Source organism: Panthera pardus, unplaced genomic scaffold, assembly GCF_024362965.1.
Source record: "Panthera pardus isolate Hobbes unplaced genomic scaffold, ASM2436296v1 HiC_scaffold_18, whole genome shotgun sequence".
Classification (NCBI taxonomy): Eukaryota; Metazoa; Chordata; class Mammalia; order Carnivora; family Felidae; genus Panthera; species Panthera pardus.
Genome location: NW_026526743.1, coordinates 33794927 through 33822435, shown reverse-complemented (window position 1 = coordinate 33822435; position 27509 = coordinate 33794927). Strand labels below are relative to the sequence as shown.

The following is a 27509-nucleotide window of genomic DNA, read 5'->3' as shown; positions in this document are numbered from 1 at the left end:
AGTTTCGCACAGATCTCTCCCCTGACTTCCCTTTTCCACATGTTTCCTTTCCTTCCAATTCCTTCTGTGAGGCACCTCTAACACCTAGCATCCCAGAGACATGCCTTTAGAGCTCATCAGAGAATGGGCTTTCCGTAGGACTGAGGGCGTGAAGGGTGAACTGAAGGTGCCTTTTCTCATCGGGTGGGGCTCCCTGTTACAGAGAAGACCCTGGTCACCTCCCACTAAGATGCCAGTCATTTAGCTGTGACCCTCACAGCACCACATCCCTAACGCCCCCTCTTCTTGCCAACAAGCACTTTTTAATTGCTCAGAGTCTCCCATCTAACCGGTCTATTGCCAGCCCACTCAGTAAAAGAACACTCCACAAACATCTACCGGCCTGCTAAGTAAGATAACTACTCCTGACTTCCCCATCTGTATACTGCTCCTCACTGCCAGAGTCCTGGAAACTGACCCTCTTCTAACTGGCTCCTTGAATGCGTTTTGGTTTCAAGCTTTCTATAACATATAACAGCTCCCATTCAGCAAGCAACTAAGGGCCAGACGCTGCTCTAAGCAATGCAAAGACATTATGGCTAATCTTTTAACAATATGAAAAAACAGGCATGATCACTCCCCCCGCCCCCATCCACCCCTTCCCCATTTTACAGGTAAGAAACAGAATCTGAGCATTTAACTAACTGGACCACGGGACCCCAACAAGGATAAGGAAGAGGCAAAATTTAAACACAGTTGTCAAGAGACCAAATGTTACCAAGACACTTAGGGAATAGTACTTCTATTTATTCTATATTTTATTTTCTTCTAAATCAAGAAAATAAAGAAAAACTTCCTTTTCTTTCTAAACAGGTGGGAGTCCAAGAGGGAAGCAAAGTATCTTTAGTTTGTTTTCTTTGTCCCCTATTATTCCCCTTTACAAATGATGAGTTGAAGGCTCAGAGAATTCTGTTATACCAGTACAAGTAAAGGCGAACCCTTTCATGGCTATGGGGATGACGCCATGCTACGTGTGCATTACACATATCTGGGTCTAGTCCTTGCTTTTAACCCAATACTAAGCTATCTCTCGGGGCTGCCTAACTGGATCATACTTTAATGCAGGTCCTTAATTAATATAGGTTTAAACGTTGAAAGGGCCAAACGAGACGGTTTCTAGAGCTTCTATCAACCCTACAATGTTGTGGTTCCATATTATTTAGATCACCTAGTTCGTTAGTAGCAAAGCCTGGACTTAGAAACCAAATTTTCTGACCCCTTTTCTACCTTTTTCCATCCTACCATACTGTCTCTATCACAGCAAATCAAGGTAGAATAAACATATTTTATGACTGAATATTTATTCATTTCTTCCCCTTATGTCACACAGTGAGGGGAAGAATGAGACAATAGATAAATATCAAGTTTGTGGCATTCCTTGAGAATGGTGTTTTTCAAAATGTGGGTCAGAACCGGTAAATGGGTCATGAAATCGATTAGCATTTTTTTTAATGAAATAAAATGCAACAGAGATATGTGGTATACGTAAACACTGTTTTGTGAAAGTTTCCTTTCAATTATATAGTTGAAAGCATTTATATGTATGAAGTGGGTCATGGTGTAAAATATAATGCTTCTAAGGATCACAGACAAAAAGCTGGAAATCATTGCTCTAGATGTCAACTCTATGGCGTCTCAAACTCTTATTACTGTTTATTGCTGTGGAACAATACACACTGTACAGCTGTCCAAGATCTCCAGCCACGTGTTCCATCTTTAACAGAGGAAGTGGGCTGCCCTGTAATGTATAAAGGTTTCTCCTGCTATTGAAAGTAGAACATACCTTTGAACCCTTTCGTAAGTTAAAAAGAAATAAAGTGAAGAAGCAATTACCATTAACACCTGTGCAAAAAATTCCGAGTTTTCCCAGACCCCAAAAATAAACTCTCTTAGGCTTTTCTGATACCTTGAGGCACATCTTGTTAATGGATGCACAAAATAAATCAAGAGAAAGCACAGATGCTCACAGACACAGTTCAAAGAGCTCTGGCGGCTGAGGCCGAGGCCGTGATGCCGGTGTGGCTCCCAGGGAAGGAGTCTGGTGATGCTGCTTTCGCCGCCACTGCCCAGTGCACGCTGCCTCTCTAACTGCTTGCTACAAAACAGATGCTGAAGGCTATTTTTGCTTTTCACCTTTTTCATAAAAACAAAAGTCCTCTTTGAATTTCTTTTGGTTAGCACACAGGTACTAATGTAGGTCTTTTATAAAAGCAAAGTGGCATAACACAAACTTTTGAAAAGCAAAGGACACCTGTACTAACCAAGAACCACCCAGAACATAACCGCAAGCTAAGCCAACTCTCCTAAAAAACGTGTGGTTACATCTCAGGTACCTGACAGCCGAACGAGCTTTGAAATGGCGCACGTTGGGAAAGACAGGCATGAAACGGCCTTATTTTTAGTCACCAGGCAGACTGGGTCTCAGAATACAAGTGGCAGCTAACTCCTACTGCAGAAGACGGGAGTGGGCACAGGGATGTTTTTGTCAAATGGCCAAATTCTCTTAGCTTATTTGCTTCCCAAAAGTGAGAACTGTGAGAAATAAGGGTCTCTGGGAGAAGAATTCTGGTGTCCATTTTAGCTAGGAAAGTAAGATGGCGAAAAGTGCTTCCCGTCTACGAGGAAGAAGTGCTCTGCCGGACAGTTACGTAAACAGTTTGAAATGAAGACTCTGAACACAGATTTCCTGGCCGTTAAAAAATTAAACAAAAAAGATACAATGATATGGCAAAAGCCGTATTTTACATGCTCCTTCCCCTTCAAAACACAAAAGACCATTCCGTGTCTCTTCCCCTTCAAAAGATCAACTGTCAACGGCAATCTACTCTGTCAAAAATTCAAAGTGAAGCCCCCACAGCAGGCCAGACTGCCTACGAGAAGGTATCTGACAAAAACACATAGTGAGTGCTGTAAAAGCCTTGTATCTTCTCTCATTTCATACAATGTACAAATTAATAGATCTGTAACCAATATTCCAAACCAAAATAATAACACAAGCAAGCAGTGACAGGAGAAAATGGTCACTGTGGATTAAAAAAACATTGCCAAGATACAAGCAACAGCTAAGAAGGTAATGAAACAAGGAAAAGAAAACTAAGCAGATCAAAAAATAAGCTTAACAGACGGAATCCTCAAGAGGGTCTGTTCCAAGATGGAAACCAGAATTCCAATAAGCACGGCAAGTAGCCATTACCTTTAGATAGTGAAACGGAGAAGTGTCTGATTTCTAAAAAGACAGGAGTGTGAGTTATACCCATTATCCTGCTTCTGCTCCTTCTGAGTAAAATGCTTATTCCCTTAACCTCTCCTAAATTTCCCATCTTCCCAATTTCTGAACAAATGACCTCTTCTGAAACCTTCTCCTGGGTGAATTTTTTACAAAAGTAAAACTGCTACTGGAGGAGAAAGTGAGGAAGGACAAAGCAAGATGCTGTTTTCAGATGGGCACAACGGAAACCCTGCCAGTGCTCAGAGCCGCTGGGCCTATCAGATGGCGTGGACACGCTTTTCATTAGCTCCCTTGTGGTGCCCACGGAGAACGCCTCGAGGAATTTGCAGGTGCAAAGAGATGTTCATTACTGATAAAGCCTAAAAGATGAACAGAGAAATTTTTAAATTTAAACATTTTTAAAATCTGGGGGGATTTCATATGGTCTTATAGCATGTTTGGTAATTTCATCAGAGAAATATTTAACGCAATACAGTAAGAATACATAAAATGTCAGCCTAAAACGCCTAAGAGACGGTGAAATCTTCTTTTGCAAGGAATACGATATGAATAGCAAATCCAGGCTTTATCCTGCAACTCAGGTATTTAGAGTCAATCCCATAGCTTGTTTTCTACAAAAGTTTAATACTTTAAACTGTTCTTCACAGACCGCATCATATTTTGAAAAGCAGATGCACAGATAGAGGTCTTTAAAAAATCCCCCTGGAGGGGAAGGAAAAAAGAAAAAAAAAAGAAAAAGAGGTTAGAGTGGGAGAGAGCCAAAGCATAAGAGACTGTTAAAAACTGAGAACAAACTGAGGGTTGATGGGGGGTGGGAGGGAGGGGAGGGTGGGTGATGGGTATTGAGGAGGGCACCTTTTGGGATGAGCACTGGGTGTTGTATGGAAACCAATGTGACAATAAATTTCATATATTAAAAAATAAAAAAATAAAAACATAAAAACATAAAAAAAAAAAAAATCCCCCTGCAGGGCACCTGGGTGGCTCAGTCGGTTGGGTGTCCGACTTTGGTTCAGGTCATGATCTCGCAGTCTGTGAGTTCGAGCCCCGCGTCGGGCTCTGTGCTGACAGCTCGGAGCCCGGAGCCTGCTTCGGATTCTGTGTCCGCCCCACCCCCTCCGCCCCTTCCCCACTCACGCTCTGTCTTGCTCAAAAATAAGTGTTAAAAAAAAAAAAAATCCCCCTGCAAAAAGCAGTGCTAAGCTGGCAGCTGACATCACCAACTGTACCATGTTTTTAATGCTGTTGTAGGATCTTTCACTGTGCTTTTATGCAAAAGTCTAGCCACTCTCATTCAGCAGGTGGCAGCAGACCCTGCAAGAGTGGCTGTGAGTCCCACCATTTGCCAGCTCAGCAGATCCATAGGCCTGCAGGCAGCTCTGGAGCCACAGGTGGCAAACCCTGTCGCTGTAACATGGCGCCGCATGGGCACCAGGCCATCTGTCACTGTCAGGCTTCAGGGTCCCCTTTTGTACATGGTTTCTACTCCTGGGCTAAACAAAGGACCACGCAATCAGGTGACAGATCTGGGTCCATTAAGGCAAAACAAATCAGTTGCTCCCATAATTCAAATTGGTTTAAAGAATGGTCTACAAATTCTCACAAGTTAAATCTACCTCAATGTGTCCAAGGAGATTCTAAACCTAAGAACACACAGCTCTGAGTAGTGCCTCCTTCTGGATCTGCCTAGGGCCTTCTGGGCAGCACTGACTTAAGGGGGCTGGCATGCCTGGTCTCTTCAAGGGCATGCCAATCCAGGCGTGATGAAATTCCACCTCACCTGTCTGTGCCGTCTGGAAAAGCCACAGGCCTTTGAGAGAGCCATTCACACGAGTCCACCTACTGCCTTTTGTGGACCCCTTCCTATTATCTTCTCCAACCCACAGAAGAATGAAGAAGAGAAAGAGAAGGGAAAGTAATTACCATAGAACAAAAACCCAACTTCCAAGATTTTCAGTACTGAGTAAAGAAAGACAATGTAAGAGGCGGGACTCACCATGACCCAGAAGGGAAGGTTTTTGAGAACGGGGACATGCCAGTCCCGTGTGCGGTAGTGAGGGGTGCAGGAGGGCACAGCACACCTCCCTTGTCAACACAATGTAGGCACATAACTACTAGATGCCTCTTCCTATTTCTACACCAAGTCATGAAGCAAGGGCTGCTTATCAGCACTTTGAGTTACTGTCCATGCAAAGTAAGGCTGAGGTTAAGTAAGGGCTGTCCCCCCTGTGAGGGCCATTTAAATCGCTTGTGCTACCGCTGCAAACCCAGCTGTGCCCTTGCAGGGAGCCCAGGGCAGTCCTGTTATGTTACCTACCTCTGGCCATCCAGGAAAGGAAAGCAATCTGTTCAGCTCAGTCATTGGGGGCCACGTGCAGAGGGGGATCAAGTATTAAGGGCACAATATAGACGAGTAGGATCATAAACGAGGGCGATTTAGGCACTAGGGAGGAAAAAATGTTTTCGGCAGAACACCCCTCCCCGCCTCCCAAATCCAGCAAAGCCCTGCAGTAACCTTTCAGGGTTGCATAAATGAGTTTCCCCTGCTGGTCACAAGAGGTCTGGGGAGATGATGTGGCTTGCTCAGTGCTGATAACCTTACCACTTCATGAAAAACAAGCCAGAGCCTGTGTCCTAGTGAAAGAGGCCATGATGCGGCAGGATGTGCCACGCTGCAGTGGCTTGGGCCTCTGCTGGCCATCCTCTTCTCTCTCCACTACTAGAAGTGGGGCAGGGAAGAACAGGAACACTAGAAGCCAAGACAGAGATGGAGGGAGGGCAGCCGGCCAACTGTTCTCAGACTGTTGAGGTGGCCCCATGGGAGAAAGCAAGGTCAGCAACTCTGAACATTTTATCTCCCTGCGCACCCCCCTCCCTGCCATCACCAAAAAAAACTAGTGCACTTGCTCGGGCTAACCTTTGGGGACATAAGAACGGGGGGATTCTGAAAAGAAAACTTCAATGTAGTTTTGCAAATGGTATGTAACAGTGTGGCAAAGTATGTCTGGCTTTAAAAACCAGCACCAGAACCCTCTCCTCACTCAAGGGTATGAACAGATCGAAAAAATATTAATCCCATAGCCACCTGAAGTGACAGGAAGGTAAGAAAAGGAGGATACGCATTAAGGGATGATAAAAATGTTTTAATAGGTCTTTGAGGAACTGATTTCCATCTTGGAGATGGATCGGTCCACATTCAAAGAACCTTGGGTACTCAAAACGCACTGCGGTATAAAATGGGAATGCTCCAATAATGGCCTTTATCGTGGCCACCACTGCCCCCACCATCCCCCAAACCCACTCTAAAAGAACTCAGTAAAACAACCTCATATTGTATTAAAAAAACAAGCCACAGATCCCCTGCTTTGCTATCTAGTGTCTTTTCCCTTTGGAAACAGGAAACAAAAGCAAGATCTGGGGGGTTGTGAGAGTCGACAGCGGAGGGTGTGTCTCCAAGCCAGTGAGGTGGGAACCTAGTGGGTTTGGCCAGGCCATGCCAGGCCGTCTCCACAGCGCTCAAGATCCAGTTCTACTTAGCAAGCAAAAGGCGCGCCGCTGGGGAAGGCCATGTTTGAGAACCACGTGTCATATTAACTCCCTACTGGCACACGGTGTCAGTCACTCACACTGCAGTCGGAAATCACAGCCCCTCCCACTATGCAGCACTGCCTATGCCTACGGGACGGATCATCATGGCCGTCACAGAAAAGGGAGCTTTGGTTTTGCTGCAGTTTCTTCTTATTCAGAAATTCTTTTTCAGACATTTGTCTGGAGTCCACTAAAACGAGCCAGAGACTTTTCTAACTTCCGTTGTCTTGCATGGAATTTGCCACGGTACGCTTCTGGCTTCTGCCCTGCTAACAGTCGTTGGGATTGCACTCTCTAAAACCTCAAGCTTGGAAACGTTTTGACTTCACCCTGTCAGTGTTGAGGGAATACCACAGGATACACCATTCACCATTAATCACCATGGGTACAGGAAACAGAAAACACTGCTTAGCTGGAGTGGCAAATACAAACAACGGGAGAGAGAGCAAGACCACTTTACGAATACAAACAGCCTGAAACTGACTTTTCGCCCAGCCCATCCTTACTAGGAAAAGGGACAAGCTTGCACTACAGGATTCCTCATACCTTACAGCTGGAGGAATGATCTGCTGGGAGGGGACGTCAGAATGCCCGGCTCCATCGAAGCTCGGGGCAGACGGACGTGACGCTCATGACTATCCCAGGAGATGAGCACTTCCTCCTCTGAGCTGAGACAACATAATGGACCTAAAAGCTCAACTTGCAGAATGCCTTATTTTTCAATGTTCGTTTATAAATGACAAATTTATAAATGCCTATCAACACAGGCCCGGGAAGACTCCAGGCACAGTTCAATTAAGTCATTTCTGGCAAGACGAGTAGGAACATCTCCATGAGTTAAGCGGCTGAAGTAAATATAAGTTTTGCCGAAAGCTCAATCCATTAGGGCCACCAGTCACCAGTGAGCCCACAAAGAGAAAGACAGGCAATCAGATGTAGACAGTAGCATACAGAGCACAGCAAAGATAAGGAGTCAGGTGGCCTGAAGTTAGGGCAAATCAACTGCTTTCCAGATGGATGACCTTGAGAAAGTTATTTAACTACTGTAAACCGTACTGTATCTAACTGCAAGATGAGCTGATAATACTTCATAAACTCTGAGGCCGGCTCCCGAAATTCCAACTCCATGAGACATGGGAACAGGTAAGAAATTAGCATTGTCCTACTACCATGACTACAGTTCACTTCCAAAATAATCCATACCTTGAACCACAAAGAAATGAACTTGGGTTTTGAAGGTGGCAACATATATTTTAAATATAAAATAACCAAAGCCCACACAGAGCTAGAATGAAAACAGACTCAAAAACAAATAACATCTTTTCATAGGAATGCTGGCTTCATCTTGTCATAAAGGAGACTCGTACTGTCCTGTTTTCTAAAATCCATCCTCTACTGGAAGAAGTTATGTTTCTACGTTTTTTTTAAAGAAAGAAGAAAACACAAAGCAAGGAGTTTCAAAAGCACTAATATGAAATATTAAAAAATGTATTTTATCCATATCTGTCACCAATTTCTTAAAAGGAACAATCGGAAGCTATTGAGATATAAATGCTAATTAAGTCTTTTACTTCAGGAAAATCTCAAAATTTCCATCTTCAAACAGGATAAAAAAACAACTGTAAATTGGCAAAGCAGTGCTACTAGAGGTGTCCTCAAACTTGATTAAAGAAAAATAACTCATGCGCTCCACCTCTTATCACAGTGTTCGTGGTGACGCCATTTTACTCCTTCCTCACTGCCATCTTAGTGCCACGGAATGTTTCTAGCGGGCTGGCCGACATGCTTGCTTATCTACATTATGGCACTGCCAGAGCATTCAAAGGTTTGATATGAACATTTTTTTTTGTAGCAAAAAGAGCGAGCCCCTGACTCTTTATTAGCAGCTAGGCTAAAACTGCATGAGAAAACCGAAGAGCTTCTAGATTGAAGAGACTCGGGAACCCCCCATAAGTATGAGAAAGGAGAGCCTCTTCCCAGGAGCCAAACTTGAGTAGACCATGGTAGAGGCAAAGCACCGGAAAGCAACTGGGTCTCTGCTATCTCCCCAGAGTACCTTGTATGTGATTTACATAAAGCCAGAGAAAGAAAATAAGATCAGAATCTTCAACCAAGTTTTACTTTAAAAATTTCAATGGAAGGCTTTGTGACACCCGTCAAGCCATCCAACCAACCATTTTATGCAAGCAAAGCTGCAGTTAAAATGGGAGTTCTAGTTTGCTGCCCCAGAACTCTTTTATTTCTAAGTGCAAGCCTTGTGAAAATCAAGGGGAAGGAATCCCTTTGCATTCTACCACACATCTAAACAATTAATATATTAAATGTCCTTCCCAGGGTTACAAAAATTATACAGAGATCTAGGCTCTTCTGCTGCAACCCTGAGATTTATATAAGATTTATGGAATCTTTGTAGGATTCTGAACAGGGCTCAGGAAAGTGAGCCTTCCTATTTCAAAATCCTCCTCTCCCTTAGTTTCAAAAACATCTATCAATTAGAGAAAACCAGCATTTAGTGAGTAGGATGAATAACAGCTAGAGCAGTAGGACTTGCAGGAACAGCTGGCTTTATAAATTTGGTATCAAGTTAAAAGGATTCTCGGATACTCAGTTCTGTGAAGATTCAACTCCTGAAACAGCTACTAAAGCATTTTGAGCAAATTCTTCATGGTACAGTTTACTGTAAAATACACTTACTATACATTCTTCAGGGTTAAGTGCCTTAAAAAAAATAAACACAGAAGTCGAAGTTAAAATCCACTTACTTCTCTTAGGAACAGCATAAAGGAACAAAGGAATAAGCCAGTCAAATCCAATTAATTTTAAGAATCGAGATCTCTAAGCTTACTATCACAAACAAGAGTTTTCCACAAGTAGCTTTGAAGTCACAACTATTAATTAAACAGAAGACACTAAGAATTATCCCCATTAAAGAGAGTGAAAGTCTCAATCTATTGATCTTTTAGGACAAAATCTTGTTTTGTTAAAACACTTTTTCTTATATATTTCAATCAGCTACTACAGATCATTAACATGGAAGGGTTTTCTTCTAAAAACAAAACAAAACAAAAACTAAATTAAAATCCAGCAATTTTCTTCAGGATTGAAAAACAAACTCTTTGTAAAAGACCGTGAAAAGATGCCTGAACTCTTAAATATAGCATATTTGGATTTTTTTTTATCCCAAGTGTCATTTTCACCTTTTGACTAGTGATAGATTCATACCTCTCATTAACTTAAATTACCAAATAATGAATTGAAAACATGTGTTAAAATCATTCATAGAACCTATATTCCAAACATATATATATATATACACATGTATATATATCTTACACTTGGTTTCTGACACACACATAAAAAAAATACACCCAAGAACCTCTGTTACACCTTTAATATTTGCAGCATTCATTTAAAAGTCTATTTTGCCCTTTCAACCAAAGACAAATTTTCAATCTCTCCCCGCTATATGAGTATATGAGAAATACTTACTGTAGACAAAAGGATTCCATTTTCTTTCTGAGAATATTCTCCACCCTCTTAGAGAACTCTTCTATGCGGTATGCAAATTCATTTTCTGAGTTTTACAGTCACAAAGCTCTTGTGCCACAGAGCCGAATGTAAATGAAATGGCCCTGCAGCTGCCTTCAGAATGCAGCTCACCTCAACCATGATACAGCTAATTGTTAAAAATGGTGGCTGAGACATTTTCCATACATTAAATTAAGGAGCTCTGATGAAGGCGCTGGCATCCACCCACTTCAGACAAAGGAAAATAATTTGCAATTGTACCAAGGCACGGATAATTGAGTCATCTCCCATACAGGGTCAGTGTTAGAGGTTTCCTCCATCTTTACAAAATGCAAACCACAGCTCATTGTCTCATCTCACAAATCAATTCTTTGCAATGCTGCACTGGGTCAGAGTTTTAAAGGAATCTTAGTCGTGGGCAAATCCAGATCTCCAATGCTGAGATGAGCAAAATTCTCAGTTCCTCTCCCTTCCCTGAGCAGCTCTCCTCCGTTCCCCACTTGACAGCTCCTCAAATCTTCCTATTGTTAAGAGTACAGAAAGTCCCCCACCTCTGAAGAGAGCTTAATCTCTCAACTAGGTGAGCAATTTCCAAGTCCCTGCTGCAGAAAGAAGTCTAGACCCTACAGGTCCCATGATACAAATACATTCCTTGGGATAAAAAGCTATACATCACTGTCTTTTTCTGTTGTTTGTAAGGGAAGGCAACAAGCAAGCTGCTTTTTAACGCTGATTAAAAGCATTTTCAACTCTGATATTAATCAAGGTATTAAAAGTGTTATAGGCAACATTTATAATTTTATTACCCTCCAGATAATGCTTACATGACTTAGGAAGTTTTCATCTCATGTACTGAAATCACATTCTCTACACCAAAAATGTGAAATATACTTAAAGGACTCGTACTCTTTTGAGGATGAATTTAAGAAAGAAAAAGTAACTACCTTAATTTAAATCGCCTACCTGATAATACTTAAAAACCCTTATCTTTGATGTTATTATTTAATTCTTATTTAAAGCTTTATGCTAAAGCATTTCCTGTGAGATAATCCCAAATACTTCCAATATTACTTCCTCCCTATAACAAAATATAAATGATTAAGGCATAATACACACACACACACACACACACACACACACACACACACAGAGTCACCTACAATCCCAAAGGATCTGGTTTTATCAAAAGGAAATTCTATTTTAATATTTTACCTCATATAAGAATTCTATACTTCACATGCATCTTTTTAAAAAAACCTTACAAAGTCCATACTACTTATTACTTAAAGATGAAGTCTGAAAAATCCAAAATAACCAACTATTTAAATCTTTAAGCAAATACCTCTCTGCCCCACCCAATGGATTTTTTTAAGAAAAATATTAGAATGACAAGGCACAAATCTGAACAATTCTCAGGAGAATCAAGTACTTTTTCTATCAAATGAGTTAAATCTTCTGAATTTACCTTGAAATTTTAAACAAGCCAAGATCTCGTCTTTCAAAGGTACTGCAACAACATGCTGTCACTCTATTTACTAGGGTGCATTTCTCTTAATTTCTTTACAAAACATAGGTAATCCTACCTGCAGCTCTCAAATTTTAGGAGTTACAGACCAGTCGATGCTGTTGGTCACTGCAGCTCTTCCATACCTTCTATGTGGGATGAGCTCCGTTGGAACCAGTGCTCAAGTTTTTCCCACTCCAGACAGCCAGAATTCAGGGGGTGTGGGGGGGGGGGTAGGAAGAGGAAGGGAGAGAGGAGAGAGATGGAGAGAGGAGAGAAAGAAGAAAAAGGAAAAGAGAACACCCTGCAAATGTGATATGACTGAAGCATTAAAGAGTCCAATTAGACAATGAGACTGCAGGGTCCCCTTAAAAAGGGTGTCCTGCAGCCCCTGGGGCACAGCGTCATCTTTCGTGCTGCTCCACACAAATTCAGAGAAGTCAGCTATCAGTTTGAAAGCACAAACTGATGGGAGTAACAGTTTATAGGTTACAGAAGGGTATTTTATTGTTAACGGACTGTACCAAGTTAAGATTTAAGAGGGGGAGAGACAACATGTAGGCAAGGAATGCTATGATACTTTTTCTTTTCCGACCCAAGCCACTGCAATTACTCTGATGTGAATTTTTGATGACTTCCGACATCTTGCATGGTTAATAATCGCTTCAGCTGTCATGTTTGGTTAATGTGGAAAATGCATTTGCTGCATTGTGATGCAATGCTGTGGCCACAGATTGTAACACCAGTTGTGAAGCTGGTCCCTTAACTGAGCAGCAGGAATTTGCACATGCCATGATGCTAAAATAAATGGTAGTTAAAAGATTTTATACAGCAGCAGACAGATTCTGCCATTTTAGCCTACAGGATGTGTAGATCCAACATACACAAGCATCTCAGATCGCCGTGCCCTCATCAACTGCACCATCCTTCAAACAGAACAGTACATTCACCATCTTAAATGTTTGGCCTCTCAGTAGTTAAAAGATTTCAATACTGTTTAAATAACTATTCAGATTAATTATAGCTTTGAACAGAACTGAGGCTATTTTGCGTTTCAGGAATATACAGCCAATGAAACTGTCAGTGACACAGGAAAATGCAGACCTTTTATTAACATATGCTCGGCTCAACTGTCACTTCTTCGTACAACATTTAGGGAAAAATATATGATGTGTAAGTAATGAATATTCCCATGCTACCGTACTGGTTTTTAAAAGAGCTCCTCAGACAGGATTTTTTTTTCTTCTGTGTTTTAATGTATAACCTGAAAATCAAACACTACATTAAAATACTAACATATGCTTTTCATTGTCACTAAAAGAAACTCAATGCAGCAAAGAACTGTGCAATTTCAAGAAAGCTTGTGAAAAAGCAAAGATCAAACTGCACGAAGAACCATGCATCAGATGATTAAAGTCAGGCTAGTCAGGTAGTGGACCATCATTATCATGGTGCAGATTGCAGGAAAAAAAAAAAATCGAGAGAAATACCCTTCCATCTTCAAAACCAAAACCACAAACCCTACAATTGCAATCTGTTGATTGCAAAACCAACACCTATACTGCAGAACCAGAATGACACATGGTATTTGCCAATTTTGTAATATATTTTTATACAAATATTAACTTGGCTACTTAGCATCTAGAATTTGGCTACCTGGGCTTCTTATTCATCTACAGTCATCATTTTGGTATTTAAAGAAGCAGAACCAAGTTAGACTTTGTTGCTTTAAAAGAAAAACAATTAATATAATTAACTTAGATTTCTTACATCAGAACTTTAGCCAATTAAATGCTCCGAGTTGAGATGTTGCAGACATTTCTGCCTTTATAAAAAACATGACCGAAAAAGAATGAACATAGGAACACACTGGGGTCTGAACAGTGCATAACGATGAAAGAAATTCTGCTACTAACATAAAAATCAACTCGTGATTTCCTTTGTTTTATTCACTGTGATAGCACCAAGTGCATAATTTGGAGGTGCATGCGTTAACAAGCACTGTAAAGCGGAAGAGCATTCTAGTTTTGTTTCTTCCCCTAACTTAAAATTAACTGCACCAACAGTGCTATTAGGTGCCATAGCAGGTATCACAGCAGTTGTAGCTAACATTGAACAATTCAAGCTTTTGTTGTTGTTGTTCCAGACCCAATACAAGGTACCACTAGCAGCTCAGAAACCACACAAGGAAGGGAGGAGGGGGGAAGGGAACGTGTGTTGGGGGTAGCTTTGAAATTAACCAGGCTCAGCTTATGCTCCAATTACCGAACAAAAGACAATCCTGGGGGACCTCTCTCTGAACCGTTGCAAGAAGCAAACTCTTTTGTTTCTGATCAAATAAATACTGCATTGGAGCCCAGTCGGTATGCAATAGGAGTCTCTGCCTGGGGACAGAAGGGGCAAGAAAAAAAAAGAACCCCCAAACCCCTGTGTGGTTAAGTCAAACAATTTTACTGATGGTTAAAACCTATTCCCAAGGGAGACATCTGAAGTTCACTACAGGAGAGTGAGAAAACCCACTTTCATTACTAAAAAAACCCTCCTCACTGAGTCACTATTAAGACATTTTTCTCCGACAGAACGGCCAACAAATAAATTAACAGGATATTTCTTTACGCTAGAACAAATTGTAAACAAGCTCGGATTCTGTCTTCCTCCAATCTAGGAAACCAGATGAGTTGCAAAATATTCTGATTGCAAAGGACCCTGGAGCAGAGGGTACAGAGAAGTGTTAACTAACCTGCTTCAGACCCCAGGGGCCTGAATACGTACGTAGAGATCATAAAAACACTGAAAAGCAGCCACCTTACAAAGGAGGCACTTCTCTACTTGTTTTATCACTAGCTGAACATAAGGCGATCAATTCCTAAATGTTTATTCGGTAGTCTATTATTTATTTTTGTTTTGGTTTATATAGACCCAAGCACCAAAAACTAGAATAAAAAGGGTAGACAACTAATGAACTCAGCATTTATTAATATAAGGGATAAAAATGGGCTTGTTTATACAAATGGAGATCATGTCGGATCCTTCCGACCACAGGGATCGACACGTTTCAAAACCCTCTGTGCACCACACCATTCCCAACTACGACAGCTAGTTGTACACCAGATACACGCTACATAAAAAATCTACACGCCCAAAAGTGTAAAGACAGATGGAGCTTACTGCCACAAAGTGGATTTAGGTCTCTGTGTATTTGAAAGATCTCCGAATTTCAGGTGAGGGCTTGGATTCTCAAACAGTATTCTATGCAAAATCCAACAAAGCACACCTTTACACAGTTCCTTAGAATTCATTATAATGAGACTCTTTGATAGAAAAGCTTCAAGTTTGTTATTTCTATATCCATCTTTCTACAGATCCTACCAATCAGTCCATGAAAGAACTTCTCAGCAAACTACAGGTATAGGACAAAGATTTTTCCGAAAAAAAGTAGGAACACTTTATCCAACTTAACGGCATCCAGATGCTGAAGACTCTCTGACCTTCATATAGTTAAATGGTTTGAAAGATTTCTGAGTAGGAAGAAAAGGGGGCCAATTTCCTTAGGCCTACACTTGAAACCCAGCAAGGATGAGACATTGTTGAAGGTGTGGCATTAGTATTCCTTCTTTTTTTTCTACCTGTTATCATTAATAAATAAGATTATAGAAAAGAAAAGGCAAGCCATCGAAATTCTGTGGTTCAGGTAGAATTATAATAATAATCGCCAGGTGAAATTACCACGTTCAAGTGAACCACTGTAAAGCTCTAAAGTACCATGACAATATGCAGGGCTTTATGCAGAAATCAGACTTTGACAGATCCCTGGTGAGCTCTGTTCTACCTTCTGCCAGGTTCACTGGGCTGCTGGGAAGATAATGTAATATCACTGGTGGGTAAGTGCTTTTAAGAGTTAGGAATGAGAGGCCATGTGAGGTTGGGCAATTACTGTGCCCTACCCCCTAGCCTTCTAAGGCATAGCTGGATCTCGCTTCCCTTCCCCTCCATCACCAACCTCCTCCTGGCTGCTCTCTCCTCACTGAGACCTTGTTCCCTTGCCCCATGCTAAACATTCCCCCTCCCATACATTCATTTTTACTGCCACAATTCTTACCTCTAGACCAGAGGCTCTGGAAAATTCTGTCTGGAGTTATTTTCTGAACAGTGCTTCTTATCCTATCTCTAAATGTTTCAGGGGCATTTCTATGGGATGTCTTGCCAGAACATCAAAAGCTGAAATGAAATCTCAACACTCAACCAGTTAATCTTCCTAACTTCTCTGCCTCGACCGACAGCACCAATCCTTCTCCTCATTACAAACTTCAAGTTATTTCTGAACATCCTTCTTAAGACCATCAGGCACCAAGTGTGGCAGATGTTTTATTCCAAGCATCTCTCACACATCTTTTCCTCTGCGTTTTCTCACCAACCCACCTGGTCCTGGTGTCATCACCATGCCTGGATTATTACAATTGTCTCTGAACACCGCCTCAGCAGGTATCCTTTCCACTGGCCAATCCAACTTCCATGGGTCTCCACACCCCCCTCCCCTTCTTCTTGACATTTACCTGCTCCAAAACTTTCAACAGCATGTGCTGCCTACACTCCACTACTTGGCAGTCACTCCTTCCACATTTGATACCCCCTCCCTGACAGATTTCATTTCTTAGCACATAACTTCTGTTCTCACCTCCCTGACTTTGGTCAGGCTATTATTCTCATATCCTCTTTCACTTCCTGCAAGCTATGCCCATGTAATCTTTCAAAGGCCCATTCAAATCCTGTCTGTTCCGGGGGGGGGGGGGGGTCTTCCCCAATACCCCAGAATTCATTCATCATTACCCACTCTTCTCCTCTGAAGTCCCAAGCCATGGAGAACCTCTTATCATTCCCATTCAATTCTGTCTGTCATTTTACACTGCCTTGGACAGCTTGGTCCTATTATAGAAATGTTGGTCAGTCTTGAATTTCCAGGTAGAAGATGATGGATGAACTTCCAGAGGACAGTATCCAGAATTTATGTTTATTCTAATTACATCGGTGCCTACCATAGTGCTGTCCATAGTGGACACTCAACAAAACCACTTCACTGATTTGTATTAGTGTTCACTAGACCCCACCCAGGCAGATACAGGCAACTACTTGAAGAGGACCTAAATATTACTTTTGCTTGTTGTTTGTTCTTTCAAATCTCTTTAGCTCCCTGAGATCACTGCAGCCTTAGGTAGTAAGACGGATGCTGAGATGGTTCTTGGCCAAAGTGCAGAGGCACCGAACTCTACTCTGTGACTAAGCATCATGACCAACAGTATTCAATTCCCAAAGTCAGCTTCCTTCTCCGTTGCATCTATCTAGTGCCAAGGAGGTTCAGGGAAGATGAGATGGTCCTGGCCCAAAGTCAGTGGCGTGGCATTCACAGCTGATCTATCCTGACAAATCAGCTGAGAATGAAAAAGCAATCTGCTAATTTTATCAATGACATTTCACCTTGAGTATTGTTTTAAGTGAGGGCCTAGATTTAGGCAGTCAATAGAAATCAGCTGACTTCCGCAAGTCATTATTTAGCAGTAAAACAAATTAAGGTTCCGATGGTCATATGCAAACTCATCTGCCCAGGGGTCAAGAAAAAACAGGGAAAAGAAAGCTCCCTCTGTACGGAGAAGCTAAAGAGTTTCTGCTGCCCCAGAATACAGTTCTGCCTCTGGTATGCCTATAAACCAAAAAGGGTGGGAGAAGGGTGTAGAAGCAGGCCCAAACTTAACACACCAGGGTAAACGTAATTTCAGAAGTAAGATTTCCACTTCAAACACGTTTTCAGGAAGTAGTTTCCCAGTAAATGTAGTCATTAATGGGAATAGGCTAAAGTGGAAGGAGGAAGGATCTCTCCTTAAATATTCCTCCAGGGCAATTCACTGCAGTCCCAGATTTCAGAAACTCAGAATGAGGAGAGCTTTCTATCAGTCTGTGACTGTCTGTCTGTCCCATACATACACATACACATACACACACACACACACACACACACTCTCTCTCTCTCTCTCTCACACACACACACACACACACACACACACACAGCATCTATCAGCCTCAGTATTTAGATAGAGGAAGCAAGTGATTTTGACATATATATATATATGTGTGTGTGTGTGTGTGTGTATATATATATATATATATATATATATATATATAAACCCAAAGTATATGAAGACTCATTAGAATCATAGCCATGAATTTTCAGGGGCAATTCATTTATTTCCTGTGGCACACATTAAGAAAATAAGGGACAGAGAAACTCAGATTCTGGCCAAGGTCACACAGCGACCCGGTCTAGGTCCTGGGTTCAGGATGTGGGTTTCTTGTTTACAGAACTCTTTGCACAGCACTATGAGACACCATACCAAGAAAAACTGCTCGAGTATGTGCTTGAGTCCCAGATTCCACGGCATCTTAAGTTATTACATGGGGATAATGGTGGATACAAAAGAAGGGCTTCTAGCTTACTAGTTCTTGTTACCAATGTACTTTACACAACAGATGTTATTTCTTACCAGGTTGAGTGTAAATAGCATTCTTTTAAACAAATTCTATTTTTAATTCAGTAGGGAAGCTGTTATTTGAAGGAATTCTAAAGCTAAATATCGCCCCAGGATTTCCTTTATAAATGCAGATATTCAGAGTTTGGATTTACTTACTAAAGCAAGGTTCATCATATTGTTACTATTATTTTAAATAAGAGACACTAAAACTTTAACTTTCATGTAATTTTTTTTCTGCACATATTTTCTATTTCTAATATTAGCTGGAAAACACTGATAAGATCAGAAAGTGATTAAAAAAAAAAAGGCTCCTCAAGAGAAAGAAAAGGATTACTAAAATTATTCAATCCTCAATGACTTAAACAGGAAAAACCTGCATTCCATTATCTGGTCAGGGTTTCAAATTCACTGCCATACAAAATACAGTTCCTGAAATTTTTCTATGAAGGAAAATTGTAGGCAGGATTCTATTTTTTCATTAACCCTATTAAAAAGTTGACTATGGCATTCCTCAACGCAATAAACAAAATGTAGCATTAAGACATAATAAAATTACACTCAAGGATGCAACCCTTAAGAAAATTATAAACAAAAAATAACCAGGGGAAAACTTATGAGAATAGCAGCAGAATGAATGTGAAGCAGGTGCCCCACAGGATGCCGGCGAGGCAACAGGGGCGGCTGAGGGGAGAGGAGGCCCTGCCTTTCACCCCCACCGCTCCAGGTCAGGTCAGACAACAAAGAAGGCAAGCGAGACAGGTGGCCCTGTCTCGGCCCCAGGAACTTATGATGCCTTATAAAACACCCGGTCAGGTTTTCATCTCTGTGCTGCACGCCTCTCACCTCTACAACAGGAACACAAAGGACCTGCAATTCTGAAATTTTTTATGAAAATTAGCCTGATTTTAAAATCTGCTTTTCCCATACCATTCTTCTCTCCACCAGCCTTCCAGCAGTGACATGGGTGGAAGTCATTTCAAAGACAATGGTCCAGTTTTATTAACATGCTTCCTACCACTAAGTCCTCCAGCAAACTACTGTGGTGGCTTCAACATTTCCAGTTCTACTACTTTGCCATCTTGCACGCTTAAGTTGCTAGTGGGGCATTGCGGGTAAGCAAATCCCCTCGGGCAAACCTAAAACACTGAAAATCCACTAAAGATAGGGACTGTCTCATATCCACTTAGGGTGCTTAACAAAGCTTCATGCACAGGGTTGAGTGCTTATCATATATTTATTGATTAACCTATAAATTGCTGAGGGTCGTTAATCAGAAGCTCCAGAGATGTTTACACAAGTGCAGACTGTCATCAACCTTCTCTGACTGTGGTGCTTCTTGGCAAATGTACATTTAGAGTTTCATCGGAAGTGTTCCTTATGAAGCTGGCTACCTATGTATTATTCGAACTTAATCTGATTAATTTCTGTTTAAGCCTCACTAACGAAATGAATATGGTGAAATATTGATAAAATGTCTCTCAAGGCTGTCTACATATGATTTCTAAAAGGAAGAGGTAATTAAGTCTAGTGGAAAGCATACTGGTCTCGGAGTTAAGAACTGGCTTCTAGGCAGCCCTACACAAGTCATTCACTTCGTGTCTCAGTCTCCTCATCTATAACATGGGGAAATGACACCAGACCTACGTGGAGTAAGAATGTCATGTGTATCTTCAACTGCCTATAGAATAGAATTACTCTTCAAAACAAAGAGGAGCCATTTCAAATGATTTCTAAGACACAGGCTGCACATTTTAATACATTTTTCAAATATGCAGACTGATTTAGACATTTCCAAGGAAATACTTATTCTGCCTCTCTGCTTTCTCTCACGGCATCTGTTGTTACTAGCAGGGAAGGAAAAGTAAAATCTAATGTCATTAACAATAGACCCAACCAAGATCCCCAGGACTCACTTAATGCAGGAGGAGGGCACATAGAGAAGCAAATGAAAAGGTAAACAAAATGAGGATGAGAGGAGCTGAAGAGAAAGGCAGAGAAAATCAGGTTAATGAATAAAAACAACAAGTCCATCTTTCATCTCTCCTGGCTCCTACTGATGGCAGACGGTGTATTTAATCTGCTGAGAGACCAGATTTAAGGCCTCCCTTTGGCATAGTCCATCCATGAATTATTAACATCTGCAGAAGCAACAGCACATCCGCTCACAGCGATCAGAGAGGATAATGATGATTAACAAAGATGGGATTATTAATCCCTCCACTTCCCTTTCCTGTCTCCCTCTCTTCTTCATTCCCCTCTGGGCTCTGACTGCTTTTTAGGCAGTGTATTTTGAGCTACAGCCTCAGTCTCAGAGTCGATACCTCCATAGTGAAAAAGTAATCAATGACCAATTAGAAGTCATAAGTTTTTAATATATATATATATATGTTTTTCAGATATATTTTATTGATCATTGTGTCCTTCATGAAACAAAGATACAAACAGGGGTGGTTACAAATTCTTGATGGACTCAAACACTGAAAAGATAAACACACTGCTTTGCAGGCTCCAAGTTCAGGGTTGGTCCACAGGTGGATGAAGTTTAAAAGTTGGCAGAGATGGCCAGGGAAGCAGGATATACCTACACTAGACTTCTGTCATCATTTAATTTGGTCCATCTCAAACTGGAGGGTTTACTGAACAGATTCTGGGCCTCACCTCCAGAAATCTGGATTTAGTAGGTCTGGGGTGGGGCTTGAGAATCTGCATTTCTAATTAATTTGTGGTGATGCTGATGCTGCTAGTCTGGGCACCACCCTTTAGAATAACCAACAAAGGCTTTCTGTTTGCCAAAGGCATTCAGGGCATGAGAGGAATGGAGTAGGAAATTAAAACCAACCTGAGGCAGAAAGCTAATACAAAAACAGAGATGAGATTTGCAGCTCCTTTCCCTTCCTAACCCCCAGTGAAAAACTTAGATGCCTTGAAGGGCTCTGCAATATGTCTGCTGCTCCAAAATAAACCCCATTCCCTAACACTCCTCCTCCCCCACCAAGAAACGAGCTAGTTGGATGAATAGTTAACAAATGGTGAAGAACACATATGAAACTGGGAGCTAGATTAATTTATAACTTAATTCCCGAAACATGAGAAAGAATTTCAAATATTCTCCTTCCTTTGGTCATTTTCTTCCCCATAACTCCCTCTTCTTAGGACCTGGCTTTAATGTAAAACCAATCCTCAAAAAGAATGAAAGGTTGTAACACCCTCACCCAAAACCTTAGTTCGCTACGTAGAGAAAATTCTTACATATCCTCAATATCAAACTGAGTCAGGCACGAAAAATAAAACAAACAAAAGCAGAGTATCAGCAGAGGCTATAGGAAAGGGCCAAATATAAGGAAATGCACTTGAACATCAGCCTTGCTCTGTTAAAAGAGCAAAATATAAGCAAGTTAAGTAGATGGATAAAACTAAATTCCGTTTCCTTGGGGGTTTGCAAATGCAATTGAAAACAGAAGTAATGAGAGATGTGAGGTAGAGGCAGCCAGCAAGGCCAGGCTCACACAGCACCCAGCTCTCACCTGGCCCAGGCTCGCTCTCTACTGCAAGACAGCTGTGGCCGTACACGCTCCAAGGCTGCAGGAACCATCCTAACAGCCATGACTTCACAGCTAATAGATGCTTGGGGAAAAGGAGGTACACTGCCCCATTAGCAATAGCTGCTCCTGATGGGACAGCCAGTCTGAAACGTTCGGGGGGAGAGGAGCAGAGAAAGTGGGACGCAGAGGACAGAAACAAAGTGAGAATGAAAGGAAGACAGGAGGAAAGATAAAAAGAACAGACAACAACAATGGAAGGGAGGATAGCCTAAAGAGGAAAGAAACCAGGAGGGAGGGAGAATAGAAAGCAAAAGCTGGCAAAAACAAAAACAGAAAACCTCACCCCTAATGGGCTCTCAATTCTGAGAGTCCAATCCACCCGAAGTTTCAAATATGACATGCGTTCCAGTTGGCCACTTTGCAGTTGCTTGGCACCAAAGACCTACTCAGACAGTAAAAACAAGGCTGATAGGCTCTAGCTAGTATGACAAGTCTCAAGAGACTGAGCCCCTTCACAGAAAGGGCATTTGGAAACTATTCAGCAGCAGCAACAAACATCAGTATCGTTTTTGTTCCAAAGTGTACCGCAGACGGGAAAAGTGAGGTCTGCCACCATTCAGTTTATGGTATTACTCTTCTAACATTTTCATCTCTACAACTGATTTAGGCAACTCGCAAATCTTCCACACAGAAAGGAATAAACAGAAATGCAACTTCAAAGAAACAGCCAAAGAAAGGTCTGAAAGGAAAGATAAGACCAAAACATCAAGAAATGACCAGTGACAAAAGACCTAGCTTAGTGTCTTTGCAAAAACAACAAACAAACAAAAAAACAAACCTGCAATTTACCCTCATCCCATGCCTTCCTGAACAAGGCATGATAATAAGGACACAGGACAAGGGACACCTGGATGACTCAGTTGGATGAGTGTTCAACTTCAGCTCAGGTCATGATCTCACGGCTTGTGAGTTCAAGCCCCGTGTCGGGCTCTGTGCCGACAGCTCAGAGCCTAGAGCCTGCCTCGGATTCTGTGTCCCTCTCTCACTCTGCCCCTCCCTCACTCATGCTGTGTGTATCTCTCAAGGATAAGTAGAACATTTAAAGAAAAAAAAAAAAAAGGACACAGGGCAATGCATTAAGAAGTGTCTGGGTTCAGGGGTGCCTGGGTGGCTCAGTCAGTTAAGCGTCTGACTTCAGCTCAAGTCATGATCTCACAGTTCGTGGGTTTGAGCCCCGCATCAGGCTCTGTGCTGACAGCTCAGAGCCTGGAGCCTGCTTCGGAATCTGTGTCTCCCTCTGTCTCTCCTCCTCTCCCGCCTGTGCTCTCTAAATAAATAAATAAATATTAAAAAAAAAAAAAAGTGTCTGGGTTCAAGTTCTACCTTTACATAGTAAGTAAACTCTCCATCTTGGTTTCAGTATCTTCTCCTTCTACATAAACAGAATGCCAACACCCATCCAACCCATTCCACCACGAGAAAGAAGACGGTGATGGGCAAAGCCCACTGAAAAGTATCACACAAATGGAAGAGTTATTATGGTGTATCACTCAAAGTTCACATAATAGTCCTGGCCTGTTCCTTTCCCCTACATCTTCCAAATTAGGACAAAGTCACAGATAACCATTCTTTCAAATGGTTTGAGGGGAGTAGTAAAATGACGTAATAGTTATTCATAAAACCGGCCATGTCTCAGATCCCCCTTCACACGTTAGGAAGCCTTACTTTTACAGAATAAAGGAAAGGTCTATATGTCGTTTTATAAGAATTGACCAATTCTGAACTATGAGGGTCACTTTTATAGCCGATCTCTAACACATACTTCATGGACTAATCCATCATCTCTCCATTAAATCAATTTTCCTTGTCACTTCAAACTGATGTTCTATAATCTCAACTACCTGGTCAAAACAATCCAACACTTCCAAATGCCGGCTGTTCAGACAACTTGGAGGGGCAATACAGCCAGTCAAGAAAGTGTACTTGGGGGCCATTTTCCAAGTTCTCTGAATTAAGCATGTCTTACTTTTGTAATTAGGGGGAAAACCGGATTTTCTCTAAAGCCATTCAGTTCCTATTCACACTCTCAAAATCCCAAATTTAATGTTTTCTTGTCAGTAACTCCCTCGGGCTTCACCCTCTCTTCCAGTCAAGAGGTGTCTAGGTCATGAAAGAGGAGGGTAAAAGTCTTTTGCAGACAATGATTACTTCTCCTCCGACCTCTCTAAGCCTAGCTCCCTCCGTAAGAACACTTTACCAGCCCCTTGGCTAGACTCTAATTCTGACTTCATACAAGGAGAGTGGCACCAGGCACACGCTGAGGGCTACCTACACGGGAGTGCCTAACTGTGCCCTACTATGGATCACCACCATGTCTTTTCAGCTCCCTGCTTGGCCTTCTCTTCGAGATTCCGCTATGTTAGTCTGTATTTATTTTCAAGAGCCAGGTAGTCCAAAGAGCACCAATCTACACGACTCCAGGTCACCTCACTGTTGTGTTGTCTCCTAGACAGGAGTAATTTCGCTGTAGAGAAATTCTTTCCTGTATTCTGGAGCACACACAGAGTTAAGGGCCTTGTGTGTGTCCATAAAAACCAAACACACATAATACCCTTAGACAGCCAAATCATATTATAAGATGCAAGATTTCAACATTCCGGCACACTGCCAGAGCTTAATGGCCAGTCAGACGCTAAGTAAGGAAATGGGTCTGCATTAAACCTACAAATAAGTCAACAATCAATAGTTCAGGATTACAGTAAAAAACTGGATGTGCCCTTTAAATTGCTTCTAGCATCATTCTTCTAACTCGAGCTCCGCTTCAGAAGCAAAGCAAAACAAAACAAAGATGATCAAGCAAGAAGCTGAACACAACCTATTTTCACAAGCACAAAGCACTGGCATTTCGAAACTAAAAGCTACTCTAGGATTTCACAGAAACCTTTTACAGTATACCTGTAGGGCAGCAAACCCGAGGAATAATAGGCTGAGCTTTAGACAGTAAATTAAACTGACAGCTCAGCAAGCACAAAACTATGGCAAAAAAGCAAGCACCTGGAGATAAACAGATGAAGCAGGTTTGGCCTTCCTGCAAAACTTCTCTCCCCCCACCACCCCCAACACCCCCAAACCAGCAGGGATTTGTGTAAAGGTTTAGAAAGCATGTTCCAGCTTTGTCCCTCAGTCAACATGATTTGACTACTAAGCGTATATAAATAAGTGTGATGCCCACCACATCCATTCACTGTGGGCTTTCTAGCCTTTATTTTGCTCTAAATGAGCAATCACTGAGCAGTACTTCTACTAAAATACTTCAACTACTTCACTCTTTCAAATATATCTTGAAAATTCACTTCTTTACCAAACAGCTTTGACCTACAAATGAAATTTAAAACCCAGGGGACTAAGGCCATAGTACTGAACTCAAACCAACAGAAGGGAGTTCAAGTCTGGCATATCTAGCCTTTGCAGGCCTTAGGTTTCCCCATCAGTGAAATGCAGCTGACAATGGTATACGCCTGAAATAGTTACCGGAAACCCAGGAAGTGTTTAGTTCAGTGTCTTTTTTTTTTTTTTTTTTTGAAGTTTGCTTATTTTGAGAGAAAGAGAGAGAGAGAGAGAGAGAGCAGAGAGAGAGGGAGAAAGAGAATCCCGACCAGGCTCTGCACTGTCAGCACAGAGCCTGATGTGGGGCTTGAACTCATGAACCTTGAGATCGTGACCTGAAGCAGAACCAAGTCGCTCGTTCAACTGACTGAACCACCCAGGCACCCCCTAGTATAGTGTCTTGACAAAATAAATGTTCAGTAAACCTTAGCTCTGCCTCCTCAATATTAGCTGGGCTAAAACAGAAGACAGGAATTAAAACTTGTCTTTAGTGCCATGATTCACTGCACCAGCAGGAAACACTTAAACTAAAGAAAGGAAGAAAAGGAAGGAAGGAAAGGGAGAAAGAGGATAGGTTGGGGGGGGGGGGTGGAAATACAACTATTTAAACTAGCGCTACTCAAAGTGTGGTTGGGGCGCCTGGGTGGCGCAGTCGGTTAAGCGTCCGACTTCAGCCAGGTCACGATCTCGCGGTCCGTGAGTTCGAGCCCCGCGTCAGGCTCTGGGCTGATGGCTCGGAGCCTGGAGCCTGTTTCCGATTCTGTGTCTCCCTCTCTCTCTGCCCCTCCCCCGTTCATGCTCTGTCTCTCTCTGTCCCAAAAATAAATAAAAAACGTTGAAAAAAAAAAAAAAAATTCAAAGTGTGGTTGAAGGAGCACCAGTCCCCAAATAGGTGGTGCCAAACAGAGAATAAGCATGTAGAACTTTTATAGCAAGCTGATGGAGTAATTTTATGTCTACTGAATTTAATTAGAAAAACTAAGGCTTACCCTTTGCATGTCTTTTATTTCATTTTTTTTCTCCTAGTAATTCATTTGTACTGTATTTTTCTAAGAGCATCTCTCAGCCTAAGACAAACTCGTTTGGGAGGCACCGATTCAGTAAACACCTTCCAAAAGAAAAATACCCACCACTATACTTCTTCGCCGTGAAGACCTCTGGGACAGTTTGGGACCCTGTCACAGAACTAAGGGCTACCATGAATGCCCATAAACCAAGGATCCCCAGGTCCCGCGCTGGTCCTATCTAATACAATATGGGAGACTGATATGCACCGTGGATAAGAGAAAACCTGGCAGAAGACAAAGTGCTCCCAGATAATATCACACCAGATTATTTTGGTACCTTGAACAAATCAAGCACATTATAACCTTCATGGCCATTTCTGCCTGTCCCTAAGATAGTGACAGCATTTTAAAGTAGACAAACATTTTTTTTTTTAAGAAAAGGGAGGAGTAGAGGAAACTCTCCCTCATATCCTGCTCATGTCACTCAAAGAAAGAGACCAAATCAGGTAGTAATAATAAAAATCAGCCAGTAAATCCACCCTCCCACTTGCATTCTGCTGACCTAACCCTCCCTTTGTTTTATAAATTAAATGAATTGCCTGGTGCTGGTTGTCAATATGTTCCATATGACCAGGCTTCTTTCTGTACAAGTTCTTGGAAGCCGTGTCACGCCCAGCCCCGCGCAGCAGCCTCCGGGCAGTGCTTCCAGGGCTGCGGTTCTCTCAAAAGCACAGGCAGGATTTGGCTGATGCATCTCAGCCTCACAGCCACTCCACGGTGAGAGGCAAGGCCTCGCCCTTCCGTCCTCCAAGATAATTAAAGTGGCGTCGTTAGCGTTGCAGACCTGGGGCTGTCAGAACTGAGGGCCTTAGTCTCGGCTCGGCTGCCAGCAACCTGAGCTTGAGGGGCTCACTGAACCTCTCCATATCTGAAGTACAAGATGGAAGCCAAGCATCTGTGAAACGGGAAAAAGCTTAAAAAGAAAGCAATACATACTAGTTCTGAGAGCTCTGCAGCAAAAGAAATTCTAATACAGGTCTTGTCTGTGAAGGATGTTGCCCAGACTTTCTCCCAGCTTCTTCCGTTCCTGGTCCCCGACAAACAAACAAAAAGAAGCAAAACCAGGGGTCTCCCCTGTCTGAGCTCCCTCTCACTTCCTTCACA

At 41.9% G+C, this 27509-nt stretch overlaps 1 protein-coding gene across 3 annotated transcripts in view; it reads right to left on the bottom strand.

Annotated features, from left to right (window-relative positions):
* Positions 1-27509, bottom strand: part of NUP93 (nucleoporin 93) — a 103877-nt gene that overhangs the window by 38726 nt on the left and 37642 nt on the right. Inside the window, exon 1 of one of the 3 annotated variants that reach the window (XM_019455886.2) lies at positions 11968-12363. The exons of 1 other annotated variant lie outside the window; for it this stretch is intronic. The gene's annotated coding sequence lies outside the window, so the exon portion shown is untranslated. Of the gene's footprint in view, positions 1-10345; positions 10368-11967; positions 12364-27509 lie in introns of those variants that run through there. One more of the 3 variants, XM_019455888.2, reaches the window with a different exon arrangement.